The sequence below is a fragment of the Paramisgurnus dabryanus genome, chromosome 4 (genome assembly GCF_030506205.2).
Source record: "Paramisgurnus dabryanus chromosome 4, PD_genome_1.1, whole genome shotgun sequence".
NCBI lineage: Eukaryota > Metazoa > Chordata > Actinopteri > Cypriniformes > Cobitidae > Paramisgurnus > Paramisgurnus dabryanus.
The window spans coordinates 15,741,810-15,751,856 of record NC_133340.1 but is presented as its reverse complement, the minus strand read 5'-3'; the positions used below and the strand labels follow the sequence as shown (position 1 = coordinate 15,751,856).

At 35.3% G+C, this 10,047-nt stretch overlaps 2 long non-coding RNA genes across 3 annotated transcripts; one reads left to right on the top strand and one right to left on the bottom strand.

The window, feature by feature from the left end:
• Positions 1 to 215: 215 nt before the first annotated feature.
• LOC135746750 (uncharacterized) lies at positions 216 to 2,624 on the top strand. Of its 2 annotated transcripts, XR_010531617.2 has the most exons (5): positions 216 to 403; positions 500 to 657; positions 923 to 997; positions 1,113 to 1,271; positions 1,428 to 2,624. It is a non-coding gene; the product is annotated as an uncharacterized lncRNA (long non-coding RNA). The 2 variants fall into 2 exon arrangements; XR_010531616.2 differs by having other exon boundaries at positions 223 to 403; positions 1,113 to 1,473.
• On the bottom strand, positions 1,603 to 3,223 carry LOC141282075 (uncharacterized). Its single transcript, XR_012336638.1, has 2 exons — positions 2,979 to 3,223; positions 1,603 to 2,882 (listed from the first exon to the last, which is right to left on the bottom strand). It is a non-coding gene; the product is annotated as an uncharacterized lncRNA (long non-coding RNA).
• Positions 3,224 to 10,047: the final 6,824 nt, after the last annotated feature.

Here is a 10,047-nt window from a genome sequence, read left to right as displayed (position 1 = left end):
AAGATTTAAAACAAATTTACAAGTTTTTTAACAAATTTACAAGTTTTTTTAACAAATTTACAAGTTTTTTTTTAAACAAATTTACAATTTTTTAAATAAATGTACAAGTTTTTCAACAAATTTACATGTGTTTAAACAAATTTACAATGAGCGAACAAAATTACATGTTGTAAAACAAATTTACGTTTATTACGGAAAGGGTAGGTACAATACGCTGACGTCACGCATCCGGGACTCCGGTCACGTGGGAAGAAACCCGGAAGTATCGCCGTGAATCACATGAGAGTTGCAAATGCGATGTTGTGTATTAGGCTGTACATCATATTAACGTAAAGAGAGTGATAATATATATCCTTTCATCTATTCCCGAGTGACTCAAAGGGATATTGGACCTTATTTTCAGGTAAGTGAAATAGCTTTAGTTAGCTAACGCTAGCTTTCCAAGTTGCACACGTTTCGGATGGCAGTTATCAAAATAATTCACTGACTTTCTCATTAGATTACAGACAACACGAGAGGGTGCTCCAAACTTTTTAATCAGGACTGCATTGTTTGTTCGCTCCCGGGGTTACATAGACTGAAACGGGGAAGCGTGACGAGTTTGTTTACATGGTGCTGTAAACTCCAACCCAGGAGGACACTTCAGAGGAATCAAGGGTGCGTTAACTTGTTCGATGATATAATCTGAATAATCTTTAAAAGATTAAGATTTTATGTAATGAGACGATTTGTTAAAATTACCAAAATTTATACTATGAATTATATTTTCATTTAATCCTCTCTAAATGTGATAGTACTGTAATGTTTTATCATATTACAAATACTCGAATGGTGCCTAAGCAAACTGACATTTATGTCAGATAGATAGATAGATAGATAGATAGATAGCCAAGACTGAAATCATGATTATGTTAATTTCCAGTGTCTGTGATGTTGAAACACTAAAGGAAGAAGAGGAGGACCACCATTTGTTTCCTGATCAGAACACAAGAGAAGAGTGAGAAAAAAATTAAGCAATTCATTGATGAAAATTAAAACATGTAAATAAATCTTATGACCTCCTTGATATTTCTTTTTTTACATGCAATTTTCTCCTCTTTCTCAATACACAGATCTAACAGTGGTTTGGGGGCATTGCAAGACCATGATTACCTGGAAACATCTCCTATTATGGAAGAGCACAACATCATGCTCGCAACATTTGTGTCCTGGATCAGTTTTTCTTGTTTCTCTGCTGTATGAGGCAGGGGCTTCTTTCCGCAGATTTAGCTGTAAGGTTTAAAGGTCCCGTTTTTCCTGATCCCATTTTTTAAACTTTAGTTAGTGTGTAATGTTGCTGTTAGAGCATAAATAATACCTGTAAATTATAAAGCTCAAAATTCAATGCCAAGCGATATATTTTCTTTAATAGAATTTCCCTTTTAAAGCATACAGCAAACGGACGGTTTGGACTACAGCCCTCTACTTCCCGATTGAATGACATCCAAAGAAGAGGTTTTTTTTACTAACTCTCACCCACAGGAATACTTCAGTCGCAAGCAAAGCTCAAATGGCTCTGCTAAGTTAAGTTGCTGTTAAATCACAACACACTAAACAAACTACTACACAATCAAAACTCGATATATATTTCTGAAGGAGGGACTTCATAGAACAAGGAAGAAATCAGCCCGATTTTAGGACAGTGAAAACAGCGCTATACAGATAAGTAATTATGTGAAAAATACTGTGTTTTTTTACACACAAAACATGAACACACGCTATATTGCACACCATAAACACAATCATAGTTTAAAAACACAGGAAAAACAGGACTTTTAATCTGTCCAAGGCAACAGTCAGTCGAATATGCATAACATGGGCTAATGTCCAAACATCTTTTCACTTCACAAGAGGTGCAAAGTTTGGACTCTCATTCTCACGGCACCCATTCACTGCAGAGGATCCAATTGTAAGCAATGTAATGCTGAATTTCTCCAAATCTGTTCCAATGAAAAAGCAAATGCATCTATATATTGGGTGAAAAATTCCTTTAATCCCAAAAACAGACTTTTTTCATTTAAATGTTTTTACTTTGCTTACTATTACAATTTGTACAGTAAATAGAAAATATACATTGGAACAAATTTATAAACAGTGGTGTGAAAAAGTGTTAGCCCCATCCAGATTTCTCATGTTATTGCATATTTATGTCACACTTTTATGTTTCAGATCATCAAACAAATGTAAATATTAGTCAAAGAAGATAACACAAGTGAACACATCATGCAGTTTTTAAATGAAGGCTTTTATTATTAAGGGAAAAAAAATCTAAACTACATGGCCCTGTGTAAAAAAGTGTATTAGTACCCATTGGCTTTTAATGTAAATATGATTGGTTCTAAAAATGTACATATATATTTTTTTCATACTTCATTTATAAATAAAACTATATTTTGAACAATGAGTGAAATGCAGTTTCTTTAATGTAAAATAGTTGTTCTAATAATGTACAGTTATTTACTTAACACGTCTCTAATGTGTGCGTTACATGTTTGTTAGAAGTGTGTGTGTGTGTGTGTGTGTGTTGTTCCTGGCTTTATAAGCTGTTGGGCAGCCATTAGTTAAAAAAAACAAGTCCAACTTAATTTTTACTGACTTCCATTTGTCTCCATCAAAGTAAATGCGTTCCAGGTGGATTCGGAAGTCAGTTCTGGTTTTGACAAAAAAATCACACCATGTTATCCCTGTGATTCCTCTGAAGTGTCCTCCTGTAGTTGGAGTTTACAGCACCATGTAAACAAACTCGTCACGCTTCCCCTTTTCAGTCTATGTAACCCCGGGAGCGAACAAACAATGCAGTCCTGATTAAAAAGTTTGGAGCACCCTCTCGTGTTGTCTGTAATCTAATGAGAAAGTCAGTGAATTATTTTGATAACTGCCATCCGAAACGTGTGCAACTTGGAAAGCTAGCGTTAGCTAACTAAAACTATTTCACTTACCTGAAAATAAGGTCCAATATCCCTTTGAGTCACTCGGGAATAGATGAAAGGATATATATTATCACTCTCTTTACGTTAATATGATGTACAGCCTAATACACAACATCGCATTTGCAACTCTACTGTGATTCACGGCAATACTTCCGGGTTTCTTCCCACGTGACCGGAGTCTCGGATGCGTGACGTCAGCGTATTGTACCTACCCTTTCCGTAATAAACGTAAATTTGTTTTACAACATGTAATTTTGTTCGCTCATTGTAAATTTGTTTAAACACTTGTAAATTTGTTGAAAAACTTGTACATTTATTGAAAAAATTGTAAATTTGTTAAAAAAACTTGTCATTTTGTTTGCTCATTGTAAATTTGTTTAAAAAACTTGTACATTTATTCACTCATTGTAAATTTGTTTAAACACTTGTAAATTTGTTAAACTTGTAAATGTGTTCACTCATTGTAAATTTGTTGAAAAACTTGTACATTTATTTAAAAAGTTGTAAATTTGTTAAAAAAAAACTTGTAAATTTGTTAAAAAACTTGTAAATTTGTTAAAAAACGTGTAAATTTGTTTTAAATCTTGTAAATAAAATTGCACCTCAGGGCCACCGTATGAAATGTCTTGTTAATTCAAGTTGCTTAAACTTAAAAATGTAAGTACCTTTAATTTAATCCCTGTATTTTGTTACACAAATACCAGTCCTCTCCCCCGTAGCTTTATTTGCTCCCTGAAGCTGATTTTACTCTGATATTTTCTTTTCATTAATTTTGTATCATGACATTTAGTCACGGACATTTGCTAATGCTTTAATGCAACCTTCTCTAGACTTCAATAAATTATACAAAAGTTATTTTTTTAGCAAAGACAAGATGAAAGACTTTTGGAAAAAACTACCCTAGTTGAAATGCTTTGAAATGCTGTCCTCCCTAATTTTGTTTCGGAAGGTCGTCATGGTTTCTTTAAAGTTACATCATGTTTGCCACAGTAACATACTGCTGTATTATTCTTTCTGTCCCGCGCACTTTCTCTCTCTCTCTCTCTTTTCCCTCAGTCCTTGTACTCCACAGGTTTATATGTGTTCACCTTTAAGGCATGACAGCTGAATGTATCTCTGAGTAAATGAAAGGGCATGAGGACACAGTCAGTAATGTATGAATGATACAGGTTATTATTTTGCTGTTATGCTATTATCTATCCATTAACTTCAAAGTCGTTTTAGCTTTGCCATTTGAATTAGTTCTCAGTTCACTTTGGATGATTTTCTGCATGAGCACTTTGACATTTCTGCGTTTGCTCTGTATTTTTCTTTTAAAAAGTTGAACTCAGGTTAAATAAAACAGCATCACTCACTTTTCAACAAAATGTGCTCCGAACTGTGATGAATTAGGTAATGAATGATTTATTGACCTTCCAGTTCATGCATCGGTGATCGGGCTGAATTATGTAATTCACCGTTTCACACTCCATTCCAAAGTCCATCAATTTAACACATAAAATTAGTCTCTGAATCAGTCTGGCGACAAATGAAGTTCACCTGATGGTTAAACTAAAAGAATTATCAATTTACTCTGCCTGTGAAATTTTCCAAGAGAGCAGACGGTGCAGATTCATTTCAGCTGAGGTAAATTGGATGAATCTGTGTTTTAGCACCATTACATAACAAAACGAAATGTTGAATAACACTTCCCTGTTATAGTAAAGTGCCAGATTTGACAATTATTGTGAACAGAAGCTATGACTTGGCTATATAAAACCCCAAAGGTCCAACCGCCAAAAATGACTCTGTGATGAAAATCAGTGCTGAAGTTCACCATTTCAATTCATCAATTGCATAAGCTCATGAATCTTCTCCTAGACTCGCCTGTACCCCTTTTGTGATTTAGTACTGAAGCATTTTTTTAATAGAAAGACAAAATGCTTCACAGGGGATCGGGTGCATCTTAAATCACACAGTCGATAACCTTCCTGTCAGGAAATGTCAATAAAGTTCAGGAATCAGAGTCTCAAATGCGGGATCAAAAAAGTTTATTAAATGAAAATAACACTGATACTGTAGGGATACGCTTGAAGACGAAGCACCCGACTGATTTCAGATAGACAGAAAATATAAATCCACACTAGTCCACAATCCACAGGGGAAAGAGTCTCTCACACTGCACCGCCGAAGAAGTCCAAAAGTGACGAGGAGGTCCACCCACTTCCGATGACGTCACACAATAGGAAGCCGAAGACAGCTGGTATACGCTTGAAGACGAAGCAACCAACTGCGCGAAAACTCAGGAAACTAGACAGTAATCCACTGACAAAACACACAGGATCGAGAATCCTGGACAGAGACAAGAGTCCGGATGTCGGCGATTGAACCTGGGGCGAGAGCAGAGATGGTGAGATAAATTACAGCGGACGGCTCTACCTGGACAGGGAGCGAGACAGTAACCAACCGAGAACAATGAGAGCGTGACAAAGGACAAAACGCAAGACTATAAAAAGACCAAAAGGAATAGGACACGTCTGGGAAACAATCAGAGAAACGAATGGGAGGAGCGAGTGCACACGTGAGGAACCAACACCAAAGGTAAACAAACAGACACACATACACTGCCGATCACCCAGGTGCCATGACAGTACCCCCCCCCAGGGCCGGCACCGGACGGACCTGGAGGAGGCTCACCTCGTCGCCGACGGAAATCCTCGATCAGACCAGGATCCAGCACATCCCGAGCCGGAACCCAACACCTCTCCTCCGGACCGTAGCCCTCCCAGTCCACTAAATACTGAAAACCTCTGCCCCTGCGACGAACATCTAGTAATCTCCTAACCGTATAGGCAGGAGCACCATCCACTAGACGGGGGGCGGGAGGGTTGGGGGCAGAGACAGGGGAAAAATTACTGGCAAAAATCACAGGTTTAACCTTGGATACATGAAAAACAGGGTGAACCCGACCAAGAGTAAGTGGTAACTTGAGCTTCACTGCTACCGGACTAATGACCTTACAGATGTGGCCTTTAAAAACGCGCGTTTTCTCCCGCGGCATTCGCCAAATCGTCTCGCGGAGTCACGCAGAATTCTGCAAGTGTTTTCGGGGGGGCTACTTTCCCTTTTCCCTTAATGTGTTTCGCTTCACAGAAAATCCACCAGGTGGCGCATAAAAAACTACATTTTTATATGCGTTGTCATTGCGGTTGTTTCCAGAAGTTAATAAGGGCATTGCTGAATATTTAACATTTCTATTAAAACAGCAAAGTGACGTCAACCACTTCTTGCCAGCATAACAGCGCATACATATATTAAGATGACTGTACGTGCAATGGGCATTTATACTAAGTGCAACAAAGAATTTAGTGTGAGCCTAATACACTTAACTCTATTTACAATGAATATCTTAATTATTTGTGTTGTCGAATTTTGACACCGTTTCATTGTTTGTTCATAATATTAATAATTATGTCAGTTTTTCTAAAAGTATTAATATTTTAGAGAGATTCATGTGGTATATAAATACATGTTTTAAAGTTAAAAATGTTGTAAAAATATATTAGTATTATTGTTCTTAATATATTAAGAACAATAATATGACACATGTATATTGCGCTAAATTGCTTTACATATGGAAAGAGAAATTCTTCTCAACCACCACCAATAAAGTTTAAAAAATATTCTTTAAAAACGGCGTTTAAACCCACGCAGAGCGAACAAGAAAACATGGGCCTATGCTTACATACTGTACAGTGGGCATATGATATCTTTATTTAGTTTGACATATTTAAAACTTTAATAATACCTTTCTTGCGCATATAGGCAGTCAGCGTTATGATTTTTTTTAATCCTTTTAGCCGTTATTCATAACAGTAAAAATATTCAGTGGCTTTGTAAATATATTACTAAAATAATGGATTAAAGTAACTTTATAAAATCCCTTAATGTCACTTATGTATTTTTTAGTTGGTCAAAACAAAATAAATGGCTAGAAATAGAACAGACATTTTAATTTAAAACGTACATATATTATAGGCGTTTATTATAGGTCCTTCCAGATATCTTATCTCAGACGTTCGCAGTCAACACTTTTAAAACGTATTTATATAAAATCTAATATATATATTAAAAAACAAAGTTTTAAGTTAAGACAATAATAAATATGTTTATTTTTATTGAAAGAAAAACGTAGAAAATGTTATTATGGGTATAGTTGATGCAAATAAAGTGTGCAGTATACAATAAATGCAAACAAATTATTTCTAAAAGTGGCAAGATTTTAAAAAGATAAAGGTGGTATAAAGAAAGACATGAGAAAAGTAGAGGTATGCAAAAGAGCACAGTTTAGTTATTGTTAATTAAAGCGGTTTTATACACCTTTGTTTGAATTGACAAGCATTTTATTCGCCACTTTCAACACATTTTGTGGTTGATTTACTGATTTATTACAGAAAATTGTTGTCAGAAGCAAAGCTATTGTACAAAGCATCTTTATATGTATGTTTTAAAGTTAAAAATGTTGTAAAAAATATATTAGTATTCTTTTATATTAAGAATAACAATATGATACATTTATATTGCGCTAAAATGCAATATACATTATTCTGCAATATAAATTATTCTCAACCACCACCAATAAAGTTTAAACATTATTCTTTAGAAAAAAAACGGCGTTTAAACCCGTGTTGCGTGGAGCGAACAAGAAAACATATGCTTACATGCTCAATCGGCATATGATATCTTTTTTATTTAGTTTTACAGTTTTAAAAGTGGCAAAAAAGTTCTTAAAATCTAATGAATACTGGTTTTGTAAAATGTATATAACTGCAGATGCGTGCGTGGGATCCGGGCAGGTATCCTTTCCTTCAGACCTTGAAGCATGGTCGCGGGAAAGCGAGAAATATATTTTTTTTAAGTACAAATATTTTGCACAATTGATATATTACTTATGAATATTTTAGGAAATTATTTTGGACACACGTAGGTTATTACGTGTATTTTGGATTTTAATTTCATTACTGTCTGTGCCTATCCGTGGCCTCATCCGAGCGCACTTTCTTTGCCTTGCGTCTTTTGAAGACATTGGTAAGCAGCACCATGACCCAGAAAAGACTCACACACCTTCCCCTGATGCATGCCCACACAGAAATACTGAACTTCCTGGACATTCGTCCCCTAGCTCATGAAAACGCGAGTTTTTTCTGCGTGAGTAAAAGAGCGCATTGATAATATGCGTATTAACGGAATGACAACGCGGGTTTGTTTATTACATACATGGATGCGCAGCAGCACAAAAACGCTTTTTAATATGAAAAATTAAAGGATTAAAATGTAACAGATTATTATTGAGTCTCTTGGACATAAATGATGACCAATTATGAGAGGTTAGAAGGCTTAAATAGCTGCTTCATCTGTAAGTTCATCTGTAAGCTAAGTAAATAAATGCTTTGCTTTAAACAAATGCATCTACTTTTAAATGTTTTTTTTTTAAATGCTACCCAACGGATTTATTGTATATAATGACTCTGCACCTGTAGATATGGTGAGATGAGAAAACATTTTAAGTAATTCTTTAAAAAAAAAACATTTCGCTGTCCAAGTGCTGAAATGGCTCTCCACACGTTTGTAAATTCTTTATCTTTTGTTTGTAACAAATAGAGTATTTTTACAGTACAAACCTTATATAAAGCCTATTCTAAAAATGTAATTATACACCATGTATTTCTTTATAAAAGTATACAATATCAGAACTAAACCCATCATTATTTTTGTTCAAATTATGAATTATTTATAAGTTTAAAAAAGACAGTAATAGTACTATTTAGTAAAAAAAAGATCTATATAAAAATATACTAGGTATGTTAATGTGAGAATGTTTTACATCTGTCGTGTGATTCTAACTTAAAAACGAAAGTAAAATATGTTCGTCCGCATGGACATTGAAAATTGTGAAGTTTAATTAATATTATATGTTGTTATAATATTATATGTTGTATGTAAATTGTAACGAAAGTAATTCCCCCTGGGATAAGTATTTTTGCTTCTGATTAATAGCGCATATTCATCTGAGAACTGATGATGTCTGTGTGTTTCAGACCCTGGCTGTGTGCCCTGAAGTGTATATGACAATAAAGTAGTAAATCTCAATATATTTATTTTTAAAATGTATTTTAAATAGGCCTATAGGCTCATAGGTTTTTTGGTAAAAAAATTCACAGCACCCCCTGTTCAAAATGACTTCCAGCGGCCCTGCCTTGACGCTTTGTGTGTTCGACTTTAAATGGTGCGGCGCTGACTGGTCGGCGTATGACATCAGAGTACCGCGAGAGCAAAGGTAAAGTCGGACCATTTGTAACATTTCGACTTGCTCTCGCGGTACTTTGATGTCTTCGTTGCCGAACTGTCTGCGCAGCGCCACATAGAAACGCCCTTTGACTCTTTAAGGCAAAGTACCAGCAACATGAGCAACAAGGGTTAAAACATAACCCTTTCATTGTTAAGTATGAGAAATTAAAATGAATTAAATCACGTTTAAACGCCACAGAGATATCAGAGCCAGCAGTCGATTTCTGATGCGCTTGCCGAGGCGAGGCTGCGCTGGGCGGGGTGTGAGCACTTAAGCGCCGGTGATTTTCTGGAGCTCATATGGAGCTCATCTCCGTCCGAAAGTGTCAGAGCACACGTTTAAATAGACGCTATCTTTATTAACCGACCGCATATTTAAACTTTAAGCACATACATTCACGCCTGAACAACTCTTACAATTACATTTTGTGACCAAATAACAGTAATATTAGGAGCATTTTGCTGTCAGAAAACATAGCTGTCATAACTCCACATATTTACCTGATTTGTCTTAATTAGTTCAGTCAACATTAGCCATTCTGAATGTTGACTGGATTTGAAAATAACCATTCATTTAATGTTTTAAACACAGATTTATCTAGACTTAAAATAATATGTCTTCTCAACTAGCTCAAACAAAAAAATTGGTTTAACTTATATATTTTTGCCCGTCCAACATTTCATTAATTGGATTTTTTACAGTGTAGGTTATATCAACATATGTCAAATTAAGTTACCTGATATCCACTTA